Here is a 13,523-nt window from a genome sequence, read left to right as displayed (position 1 = left end):
GCAAAACGTATTGCCAGATAATTCCGAATTTTGTTTGCAGTATAAAAATTTCTCTTTTTGGAAAAAATACTCAAATTCAAACTTTTACCCCACGTGCGGAGCAAAAGTCGCACTTTATGAACAGTGTATTTATTACTATCCTTAATCAAGTAAATAATTTTTTGCTAATTTTGCATCGATTCTTTCTAGCTGCGTTAGAGCAGTGCCCTGAAACAATTTTCTTAATCCGGGAAATCCGGAACACGTTCCGAAACTGAGAGATTTTATGAATATTTGAACAGAATTTAACAATTATTGGTTCAAAGTGCATAAAATTACTTCCACAGGCCGGTTTTTATGGTTTTGGGTGTCTTAGTGATATGCCCTGAAAACGGACCTTCCGGAATAGATTCCAGTGAGGTTTCTAGAGGCCAAAGAAAGAATTAAATAAAATAAGGTCAAATACTAGCCAATATGGGTATTTTCGGAACCCAAATGATGTCCAGAGACCCAAAAACGGCCCTAGGGTATTTTAGGAAACGAATTGATGCTGATATAAAAAAATCGACTCCAGAGGATATTTTTTAATTCAAAATGGTGACTTTTGGTTTGCGGAAAACAGTAAAAGTTGACCAAATACCACTATATAACCATATAAGTACTTTCGGGATCGGAATGATGTCCAGAAATATTCCGGATAACGGTTTCCGGCAATCAACCTGAAATGACCGAATATCACCTATCATGGATATTTCAGGAATCGGGATGATGTGCAGAGACAAGAAATCAACTCCAAACGCGATGTTTAAATTCAAGGTGGTGACTTCCGGTTTCCGGAATATAAATCTAAATAAAAAATCACAGGAAGGTTGTATGCAAAGCCACGACCGCAAGGTTGAAGTAGAATACTTTTACACAGCTCTACTTACGGCTGTACCTCAACGTACGGCCGGGCGAATCGGTTCGCGCCGCTTTTCGCGTTCAGCCTGGCAGAGGCCTAATGCACACGGCCAACACAATAGAAAGGTGTTTTTACATTGAAAATTAGACTCGGCTTTACTGGAGTAAGTGTTGGCAAATGCATCCACCGCCAATACCGCCGCTATCGTACGAAAGCGCGTCGTTTCATGTGTGGAATAATCTCAACAAAGAAAAATGACGCGCGTCTAAGCACACCCGAATTGTTTCGCCGTGCCGCTTCCATTTACTTCCTTATAACATCGGCCTTAGGGAAGTACCGGCTGCACCTACCGCTGAGGCTGTTACCATACTGCTACTTGTACCCAAAGCTATTAACTCTTCAAATTAAGTGTTTTATTTGTCCTCAAAAGAACAATTGTTCAATTCCATTCGGATATAACGCAATCACATCTGTGTAATGTTACCGACAGTAATATTCTTCTGAACAAAATGATCCAACTTTTCCATTAGAGGAAGTGCCGGCTGATGTACGTCAAAAATCTCGCCCGATCGCTCGCGTTGGCGTTCAGCCTGGCCAGCGTTGCCAACCCTCCAGTTTTTCCTGGATATCTCCAGTTTTTTTTGAAAATCGCCAGCGAATCAGCTGAAGGTTGAATATTTCCAATTTTTTGAAAATTGTTCCAGTTTGTCCAGTTTTCTGTTCATCACCACATTTTTTGAACTCAATTCCATTACATGTATGGCCTTTTCAGTATTTTGTGCATTCATGCCCCTCGGTTGTAAGATTTTAATCGAATAATCTCCATCAGTAAAAACTTTTCTTTCAGCCTTTTTGGTTACATGCTATTATACGGTGCAGCATTTTTGAACCGAAAATCAAATAAATTTCCTTAAAAGCTTCAAATTTATACATCCAGTTTTCTCCAGTTTTTTATTTTGAATTCTTCCAGCTTTTTTTAAAAAAATGTTTGGCATCGCTGAGCCTGGCAGAGGCCTGAGACGTAGTGACCAACCACAGGGCAAGTGATTTGTTTAATTTGAAGGCAGCCACAGGCGCAACCCGCTGCTTTCTTCTGTTATTGCTAAGTGCTGATATTTTCTGCTACTGCTGTCAACGTTGTGGACGGTCCATCCAGCTCACCATCCGACTGATGAATGTAGCTAGTTTTCCCAGAAACACTCTTTCATAGCCGAAGGGTGCTACGAAATAGGCCACGCCTTTTTTCTCAGTTTTACCATTTTCTAATATTCTTCAGACGAATTATTCCACAATTCGCATATGATTTTTGTATCCAGCGAATAAACACCGATGGTGCTCTCACACACGCAACGGTTTTAACCCGTATCTTATTGCGGTTTGTAACATCAAGCGATTTCGTTTGTTCGCTGTTGCGTGTTGCATCATGTTGCAACTTGGCAGCTGGGAGACGACGAAATTCTGTTCATGTTGATCGATTGAATCGACTTCATATTAGCTCTGCATAGTCGAACTAATTGCCTTTGTGAATGCGTTCTAACAGGGCAGTTTGTTATTCAAAGTCGGTTATGCTGATCGCAGCCTTTGCGCTGCCTTTTCAGTGGGAGGTTAACTAAATTAAGTAAAAATTAGACAACTACAACAGAATTTGATTGCATCCCGCACAGAAGGTCTGCTTGTGTTGATTACCTTGAAAAAGGTATTTTGATGTTTAAAATTGGATTTCCTGATGGCAATCTTCATGCTGCCCCAACACGGGCGGAATAATGGCAGTCTGGCGACACACGCTGAGAAGAACCACGCTGCTCCTGAGACGTGGTGACCAACCACAGGGCTAGGGCTGCTGCTAAGGAAGGACGACTGCTGTTGTCGCTGTCTAGAACTATTATGAGCGGCTTCGGCTGAAACAGGCTCTTATATAGACCAAATAGCATGTTTTCAATTGCAAGGTATATGATTCTGTCGACCGTGCTTGGGAAGCAATCATATAACGACCAATCAGAGGTCGAATTTTTCGTTTTGACAAGGCTTGACTATTTTCAATAGTACAATAGTGTGAATAATAAAATTACAGTTATCTTATTTCGGGAAGAATCTTAGAAGATTTTCCAATCTATTGCTGCAAAAACGAAGGAAATCCATCGAATACTAACCGATTTATTAGCATTTGAAATTGGACATATTTTTCACTTTTTTCGGTTTTAGATTTTCATTCCACAACCCTATGTAGCCGAACTTCCTGAGAGAAGTATTCTACTTCAAAAATCGAAATACATATCTAAAAATAATCGAAAATCACCTCATATGAGTACTTTCGGAATCAGAATGATGCCAAGAGACCTGAAAACGACTCCTTACGAACCGGAAGTCACCATCTTGAATTTGGATATGGCGTCTAAAGTCGATATCCGGTATCAGGGCATCATTTTAATCACAGAAGTACACATATTGAAGGGAACTCGACCATTTTAGGTTGTTTTCTAGAAACCGAAAGTCGCCATTTTTCTATTTCTGGGCATCATCCCGGTTGCAAAAATTTCTATATTGGAAAATCAACACATTTTTTCGTTACGGTTACAGAATGTTAGTGCATACTTTTGTCTCGCAATGAGTTTTTAATTGTTTTGCTTTTTACGACGAGCATCAGAAAAACAAATGAATCTTACAACCTACAATTTAACAAGAGTTTTTTAGGTTCAGTTGTTTTTAAGTTTCTGTAGTTTTTGAGTAAGAGAATCGTTATTGCTAAAACTATGAAAATTAAATCAAAATATACACTTTGCACCATTAAAACGGAATCTTGTGTGTTTTTCATGTGTGATTGCCTAAAGTTATGATGCTGCAAATTCTTACAATGTTACCAGTTTATTTTGCTCGTATGTTTCGAAAAGGCCAATGCGTACTTTTGTCTCTCACTACTCTGTAGATTTGTCATCCTTTTCAGATTTAGCGATTTGTAATAATTCTAAGCTAAATTTGCAACCTTTTTCTTTGTTTTACTTGTTTTAGCCGCTTTACATGGTATATTTAAGAATTGATTTTTTTTAATAGAGGGGATGTTTTGTGATGAAATAATCATTTACTAATATTTATTCAGAATTTGTATTGTGTGTTATTCCACAAACGGAGACATATCAACACTATTACATATATTTTTAGCTTTATTTCATCAAAAGAGTGTAATTGCTTCCGCAGTTAAGTGAATATAATTGTAGGAAAATTGTAAACTTACTTGTCAAGAGAAAAAAAGGAGTTTAAAATTAAACCCTAATCTAATCTTACACCTATCTTACTGACTATAAAGTGAGCTAATCGTTGTAATTGAGGATTGCAACGATTTTCGTCGAAACTTATTGATAATTTGGTTTGACATATTTTCTAATGTTTCCACATAAATTTGTTTTACTAACTTTGTTTCCAATTCTGAGTTTAATGACATAATATGTTTTATTTCTGGAATTCAAATTGTTCGTGCTTATTTCTTTTTATTTATTTCACGTCAACTAACTGGCTTCTTTTGACTTCCGGAAAGCGTTAGAAATGTTGTGGCTTTACGTAGTATGCAACATCGATTTTTTGTCTTCGGACGCGTTGTGTTGTTCACTGTGCTTCACAAAGGGGCCGCGCAGTTTTTTTGTGTTTAGCAAATTCAGATCGTTTTTGTCTGTTTCTGCTCCTCAAAAATGTTTTCCGTCGATTTTGAGCGTAATTTGGAGATTATTTGTCATATTTTTATAACCTTAGAATGCCGTCGTTTATCCAGTTTATTGACCGTCCTGGAATATTTTCGATGGATTTCATACTTGATCGCGTAGTTTTTTTCTCATTTTTAGTTTTTAGAAGCATTTTTCTCCAGGTTTGAGGTTAAAATGAAATCATTTTTCAGTTCGAGTCCTATTTTGCTGGTTCAGACTCAGTTGAAGAGCATTTCTCTTATTATTTTTTCATCGAATTCCGAATTAATCTGGAATCATTTTCTTTCTGAGTTGTTCTGATTTAAAAACAGTTTTTCGTTAATTTTGTGTTTTAATAATAATTATTTTGCTCTCAGTTTTCTGTCTTAGTTTGGAATCATATTTTGTCCACCTTACTGACTTAGATGGGAGCATTTTCTTCGATTCTAAATTTTCGAATAATTTTATTTTGAAATCATTTGCTTCTGGATCTGGATTTTTCTCAATTTGGGGTAATTTTTGAAAATGTTTTTAGCTTGATTATACTTTGAAATTGGCCTTTGAAAGTTTGTTTCATCCACTCTAAGTTTGATTTGAGATCTTTCGCTACTTTTCATTAATATTTTTTTTTTTATTTTTATAGATTTATTTTTGACTATTTGATGCATTTTGGAAATATATTGGCGTTTTTTGACCGGGTGTCTAAGAACACTTTATACTGGTTGTTTCATTTGCAGTGACTTTTTGGGTAGTTTTACCGTTAATTTTGGGTTCAATTTCAGATGGTTTTGAGACGATTGGGATTTTCTATAACATTTTCTAGCCCTCTAAGAGGTAGTTTTCAATGATTCTATATCTGTTTTCTTTTGCTCTCTTCGACGATTTTGAATTCATTTTGGAATTAATCCACCTTTCAGCTAGCAGCTAACCTTAACTGCTCTTCGGGAAACTGTTTCTTGTAGATTTGATTTAATTATGCCTAATTATCAAGTTGGTGTAACTTTATTGTTAAGGGTTTTCTAGTCCCAAATAAACTCGATTTTAACCTTGTTTTCTGTCTAGATTTTCATTCCTTTTCAACTTTTAATAACAGTTTCTTCTGTCGAACTCAATTTTGATTATTTTCGATTTTAACCTTTCAGGTATCTGGAATCGTTTCTAATCGCTCTTGAGCCTATTTCGGAATTTTTTGGTTTGTGTTCTTGGACTATAAGAATAATTTGGAGATTATACTTTGTTTGTTTTTTTTTTGTGCTTTCAAAGAATTTTTTCTCGACTTGTTGACTTTCCATCGATTCTAAGCTGAATCTGTGATATAGTTTTCAACTTGAATTTGGATCTATTTAATTTATTTTAATTAAATTATTATTTTTCTCTGCGCAATTGATTTACGCTTACCTTGGTAATTTATTTTTTGCTTTCAGAATTTTTATCCAATGATTTTAAGCCCAATTTGGGATTTCATGCTTGAATTGAGCTTTATCTGTTCATTAGTTGGTCTCTTCTGACCTTCGTAAGAAAAACTTGGAGAATTTTTTATTGGCTATTGGAAACAGTTTCAGTCAGGTTTTAGTTTAATTCAATTTAGGTTCACATCGATATTGACCCCAAAGTCAGTCAGCAGGCAATTCAAGAGTGATCTTTCTGCTACTTTTTAAATTGTACCTCATACATTGGAAGTGACAATCAAAAGTAGCGTCATTTGCTTCCCACATTAAGTTTTGCACGAAAGCTTGTATGCATGTCCGAGTGGACAGACAGTGCTGCTGTTTCCACTGTAAATGGAGTAATTTCAATGCCATCAAATATCTTTTTTTATTTTTTGCTCATGTTGTGCCTTTCTTCTAGAAAGGTATAGCAATCACTGCAAGAACTAAAGATATAAAAGTGCTCCAAAGAGCCGAATGTCGTCTATCACTCGACTCAGTTCGACGACGTGTGTGTGTCTGTGTGTGTGTATCTGTGTGTGTGTTTTATGTGTGTGTGTGTGTTTTATGTGTGTGTGTGTGTATCTGTGTGTGTTTCTGTGTGTGTATGTGAGTGTGTGTAACGCTCTCCCAGCCTCACTGAATTTTTCTCAGAGATGGCAAAACCTATTTTCATGAAATTAATTGCAAATGGAAGGTCTAGTTGCCCCATAAGACCCTATTGAATTTCATTGTAATCGGACTTTTGCCAAAACGTGAAAATCACGAAACATCATTATCTCAGAAACTACACAAGCGATTTGAACAATGTTGATATCAAATGAACGGACTATTTAAGGGTTATCTGATGAATTTTATAATGATTGCACACGTGGTTCAAAATTTGTGAAAAGAAACGTGGTCCGATGACTTTTCAAATTCACTCGTTTTTTTAAAGATGGCTGGACTAATTTATTTATTTATTTCGTCAATCATATATGTAGACTGGTTACAAAAATTTCTAAACCATACACGAACATAAAACAAATTAATTTGCCTCAAGGACTTGAAATACTGTTTTAGTTTATACCGGGACATCGTAAAGTCAATGGCTTCGCAGTGTTGATTATAAGAATTCATCATACTATTTATAGGTCCATTTTTTGCGTATTCCGTACGATGATGGTTAAGAGCAAATAAACCACGGTGTCGAAGGTCTCGAATGGGTGCATAAAAGTTCAATTTAGAAAGTAGTACTGCTGAGTCAACGCTCTGCGAAACGATATCGTTTACAAATGAAGCCATCGCGTACTCTCGCCGTTCTTTTAATGTTTGAATGTCAATCAACATGCAGCGTGCTTCATATGACGGAATACGATGTGCGGTCCAACCTAGCTTACGAAGAGCATATAGTAGAAATTGCTTTTGTACTGATTCTATTCTTTCTTCACGTACGCCAGGACGAGGAGACCACACAATGCAACAGTACTCCAGTATTGACCTCACATAGGCAATATACAAAGTTTTGATAGTGTACGGATCTTGAAAATTGTAGCAGAAGCGTTTGATGAACCCTAACATGTTGTTTGCCTTGTGTATGATAGTGTTATAGTGGTCGATGAAATTAAGTTTAGAATCTAAGATTATTCCTAAATCCCTAACTTTATCACATTTCTTCACATTCTGATCCCCTAATGCAATTACAATTTTGGGCGTTGTTAGTTTTCTGCTAAAGGATATTACATTGCATTTTTTTACATTTAATTCAAGTAGGCTTTTCTTACACCAGATGTAAAATGTGTGGATTTCATTCTGAAATACATTGATGTCTTCTTGACTTTTTATTTCCAAAAACAGCTTCATGTCGTCGGCATATATTAGAACTTTAATATTTTTGAGGATGAAGGAAATGTCGTTTACGTACAAAATAAAAAGAAGTGGTCCTAAGTGGGAGCCTTGAGGAACACCTGAAGTAACTTGAATGGGATTTGACTTTTTTCCATTAAATTTTATTATTTGTTGTCTGTTTGTTAAATATGATTCAAGCCACTTCAGGAGACCAGACTCAATTCCAATTTTTTGCAGTTTGAAAAGTAGCATTGGTATGTCAATACGATCAAATGCTTTGCTAAAGTCTGTATAAATAGCTTCAACATGGTTCCCATTATCCATTGCATTCAATGAGTAATCTACGAATTCAAGTAAATTTGTGGATGTAGAGCGGCCTTTGAAGAAGCCGTGTTTTTTGTCAGTTATTCGATTTTTGACTTGAGCAAATATCTTTTCATTGACAATTGCCTCAAAGAGGAGGATAAGGAGATGTAAGTTCCTTCGAAAGATTTTTCATGAGTGCTGGAGGTATTCCGTCAGGTCCAGGTCCTTTGGAAGGGTCTAAATTTCTCAGACCCTGCAAAACATCCTGTACCTGAAGTTGGTTGACACCAACGTTTCTTGGATATTCTGGATAGAATGCAAAATAATCGCGGTCACGATTTTCTTCGGAAAATGTGGTATAGATTTCCTGGAAAAATTTTGCAAAGAGATTGCAATTTTTCTCCGAGTTATCACCAACATGTTCATCGAGTTGCATTATTGTTGGAAAATTGTCTGATTTTAGTTTTGTTTTGACTTAATTGAAGAAGTTCTTTGGACAAGACTTAATTTCTAGTTCAGTTTTTGCATTGAATTCTTCAAATGCATCACTAATTGAAAAGTTCAGTTGATCACATATTTCCAAGTAAATTGCTAGATTTTCACTGCTATTGTGTTTCTTGAAAATTTTGTGGGCTTTTTGTTTGCGGTTTTAAAATTTTTTTATTTGTTTGTTAAACCAGATTGGATGTTTAGTGTCAGCGTGGCGTCGTTTTTTCTTCAATGGAATCTCTTGAGAGATGATGGTGTACAGAATTTTGTAAAAGACGCTAACAGATGATTCGACATTTCCTTCATCTCTAAAAATTTGTTGCCAATTGACACAGTTTAATTTGTTTTTAATATTTGCATAGTTTGCGAGTTTGAAATCAAGGACTTCCTCATACTCACAGTCGTTGTGTCTTTGATATTCATGTAGAAATAGAGAATATTCAATTGCTGTGTGAAAATTTTTGTTTTTCCACAGTGGGTTAACTGATTCGGTCACACAGAAATCTTCATATTCGTTAAGAGTAGGTCCAAATAGCAATTTTCACGGTTTCTTACATGGTTAATCTGGTTCAAGCCTTCAACAATCTTCAATCTCAAATTTCAACAATCTTGTTGTCAAATGGAGGGTTTGGTTGCCATTCCATTTAATTATAATCGGACTTTTATTTCAACCGTTATGTATTAAATTCTGAAAACAGCGAAAGTCTATAAACTCAAAGATTAAATGACTTATTTGAACAGAACTACGGGCTGTCTCTCAAACTTACAAGTGACAAAATTCATAACATAACGATACGTGGTTCAAATGTGATGCGAAGAAGGGAAATTGATCTATCAAAATATGTGGCCTCGACATAATTCAAACTTGGTATTGTACTAGCCAAAAGTAGTTATCTGAATTTAGAATGGTGTTTGAGGTCGGATTCTGGCTTCTGTTCAACATTCCGGTTCAGAAAACCCATATTGAATGCACCTCTGAAACCAACGGAATACTATTAATAAGAGCAACTGTGTTAAAGAATTTCATATTTAAATACAAGATCATTTGAATAATTTTATAAGGAAAGTCCGAAAACTAATTTCTTGCGAAAAATAATTATGTCGTGAAGAAAAACTATGATCGGTGTATATTTATTTGTTCACTTTCAACCCTAGACGTAAACTATTTTTTTTTTCAAAGTTTTCTTAACTTTGATTTATTTCTATTAATTTTTACTAAATTTTGATTTTTTTCCCTCTCTTCTTCTCAAGTGTATTTTATGGACGTTTCCTTGCGACGTTTCAGCTTTAGATAAGTCATATTTTAAATAAAAAAAAATACTACTATAAATAGAGGAATTTAAAATGATATTTTATCGAGTCCGACCTATGTATGAGTACAGTGACGTTTCGATTATACCACGATCAAGAAAAATTTCGCGTCATATATTTGAAACATATTTATTTCATGTTATTTGCATGTGTATGTGTTCATGTATCTTCATATGTGTGGGTATGTTAAGTTTTAAATTAACAAAAATTTGTGATTTAGAGTGAAAAATAAGTCTAGCAGAAATTATCAAAGCGTATTTTTTCTGAAAATTGGAGTGTTCGTGTAATTCTATTTTAACAAGTAATAAGTTCGAACGAGAAAGGCTAAATCTCACCACTAGGTGGATTAATTTGGGTTTTTTATTTATTTATATATTATAAATGTGGCACTTTGTCAACAAATTTTAGGCAAAATTTTTGTACATATGTATGTTATTCATTCAGTTATCTTGCCACTCTTCTATTCAATATATAAAACACAACATTAAAAGGAACAATTTTTTCGATGTAAATGTAATTTGACAAATTTATTGAAAGTCTGAAAATAATAATAGGATCTATAAGCTTCTATTAATTTGAGGCGGGGCTTACCGCAAATTACTCCGAAATGTATTGCAAGTACTCAGCCATTCTGTAAAGGGTATTTGGAAGGTCCGTAGAGCTAATACTTTCTAGATCTCAAAACTATTATAGTTGCAGAAATGTAAGATAATTGCAACTGTCTACTGTTCATAATATGACCTCCATTCAGTGGGACCTAGAAATAGGATTCCACATACACACATCGATTTTGATCCCAGTGCGCGTTCATTTTCAGCAAAATTTTGGATTATTTTCTCGTGTTTCATTGATATGCGCGGTAAAATTAGATTTTTTTTTCGTTTCTGAACCTTGGAAGTGTTGTTTATATATATTATCAACTCAACTATAAATTATTCTTTTGTCTTTACTGTTTTTTACGAGCCTTTTGCCTTGCTTCTGAGTTTAACATGAGTCATTTTTATGTTTGTTAGGTTAAAAATTTGGTTTTTAATCGGTTTTGAAGTATTTCTCTCCGGTTTTATTGATTTATTGATTCATTGGTTCCTTTTTGTTCCTTTTCTATCTTCGAAAGCGTAGTTCGATAAACCATTTTAACATATTGAGATTTCTGCTTGAAAGAAGTTTTTTATAATCTTTATTGAGCTTAAATAGGGACTCGTTCATGTTATTTTTGACTTTTGAAATCTTAGAACCTGAAGATTCCTTAGAACATTTATCTATTTCGTTGATTTGGAATTTATTCTAGAGTCCTTTTTCCTTTATTTCCGGCTAGCAGCTTTTTCATTTATTTTTTTTTCAGATTAATGCAATTTTTCTGACGTAAAACAACGTCTTGTGGCAACATTTTGCCATAGAAGTGCAAATTCGTCACGAAAATCGTCTAATTCTGAATGCTAATAATAACTCGGTAATTTCCAACAGATTGCTTTCATCCTTGCAGCAATCGATTGAAAAATTTGCCAAGAGTCGACCCATATACAGAACGCAGATTTCGTCCAATCAGAGTTGAAAACAATGATTCCTGTATCCCAATCATCCAAATTTCATAAATTCTAATTTCGTTGTGCGTGATTTTGAAGATTCTTATTATTCGATTTCTTTGTATTTTGAAATTTATGTTCCATGAGTTTCGTTTTTAATTTTTAATTTGGGTTTTAGTTTCTATGCATTATATGCATCAGGTACAGAAATTTTTGAATTATATAATTGGTCTTGGTAACAAGATTTTCCAGTTTGATGTTTCACAAATATTGAATATTTCAGATTGATTGTTTTCTGGAGTGTTTTTTGATCTCTCTTAAATCTTTCCTTCAATTAGATTATTATTTTGAGTCACAAAGTTTTGCCTCACTAGTATTATATGATATACTTTCTAGATCGCAGATCTTTGATTCCACAATATCCCGTCAATTCAGAATTTTAGGATAATAAAATTGGGCATTTTTCGGAATCCAAAATATATTTAAAAAATATTTTTGATTATTTTCAATTAATCATTTAACGAACTATGAAATTCGTACTGTAATGGACTAATAGAGCCTTTATTATTTTCTGCGCCTTCTTGAATAAAAAAATAAAGAAACACTCTCGACACAGATTTTTACACAACAGCATCACTCCAAAAAATCGTCCAAACCATTTGACCGTGACCGGGTGGAATAAAAACCGACTTCGAATGACAACCCTTTTTTTCTGTATTTATTTTCTCTCTCTGCTGGTGCTACTGCTGCTTGCCTCTAACCGATGACGATTTGAATATCAGTATTTTTGCGAGCTTACGTCACCACACAGTAATAGAGCAACATCTGTCTGCACTGACTGATGGCGGGCTTATTGAAAGTTATGCAACCCGCCTCCCTTCGTTACTAGCGGCTCTGCTGCGGCGGGTGACATTTGAACATTCGGAACTCGGGCGGAAATTGTTTCCACCCGGTTTTTTAACTGCGCGTCCAGCCAGAACCTCGTCGGATGGATACTATCATCATCGGTTCTTGGGTGTGGTCAAGCAAGGCAGGAGGGTGGCGAATTTCATATTCGCTAGTTTTATTTGCTGCTGGACGGATGAACCCCTCATTTGATCTATTTTTCGTGATTCTATGCGCGTAATCGAAACCACTGTCGTCGTTGTTGTTGTCGCAATTTAGTGTGTTTCGTTGTGATAGTTTTCGTTCGATTAAGGTTCGGCACACGTTACAGTTGCAAATCATCGCACCTACGCGAACGGCACAAAACCGCCGCTCGGACTGACGTGACCAATTGTTTGTGGTTGAGCTCTAGCGGCTATTTGTTTATCATAAACAACGAATCGTGCTAAAATGCGGTGCATTAGACTTACCAATTGATGGACGCCGCCGCGATTTTCTAACAGACAATACTAATCGATGGCCTATTATTAATTCACCTTGGCATGCAGGGGCATCCGAGTTATTGGATTTTTTTTCGGCCATGACGCGCATAACTATTCGACTGTGGAACTATACTAACAAGACTAACTGGAGGGGATTTCGACAGAAGGGCACTTATCCGATTATCTTCATAATTCCACCTTCCACATGCATCGACACGTTTTTACTAGAGTTGCTTACCGGAATCAACTAGTTGACATTTCAGTCCGCTTGTGGGAAACCTGATTTACCACCAACAGCCGTCGTTAGGCTAGACCAACTTTGTTTAATCAATGCAGCCGGGAACTCTTTTTCTCTCCTCCATTTTTCCATCCCTCCTTCTGTTAGACTGAAACCGCTTGACATTTCCAGTGTGGGGTCAAAGATGATGTCGGTACTTCTGCTTATTATAGATGAATGTCATGATAGTTTATGTGTGTGTTCTTTTTCCCTGATAGTGGAACTCACTACCCCCAGACTCGCAGATAACGCAAAACCGAACCGAATAATGTTTCGAGCGAAACGAACTCTGTGATATCTTCCGATATCCACTGTGTTTAGTGAACAAAGTATTTTCCGTTGAAAAAAAAAAAAGTGAAAAACTTTAAACCAAAGCAAACCAAAACTAAACAATGGTCAACTCGACGGCGACGACGCCCTCGCAAAGCCACGGAGGCGCTCTGTA

At 35.6% G+C, this 13,523-nt stretch overlaps 1 protein-coding gene across 1 annotated transcript in view; it reads left to right on the top strand.

The window, feature by feature from the left end:
- Window positions 1–13,523, top strand: part of LOC129718848 (uncharacterized) — a 230,310-nt gene that overhangs the window by 198,346 nt on the left and 18,441 nt on the right. The gene's annotated exons all lie outside the window — the stretch shown is intronic.

This window comes from Wyeomyia smithii, chromosome 1, assembly GCF_029784165.1.
Source record: "Wyeomyia smithii strain HCP4-BCI-WySm-NY-G18 chromosome 1, ASM2978416v1, whole genome shotgun sequence".
NCBI classification, from domain to species: Eukaryota; Metazoa; Arthropoda; class Insecta; order Diptera; family Culicidae; genus Wyeomyia; species Wyeomyia smithii.
Note: the sequence above shows the minus strand (reverse complement) of the source record. Positions and strands in the feature narration are given on the sequence as shown.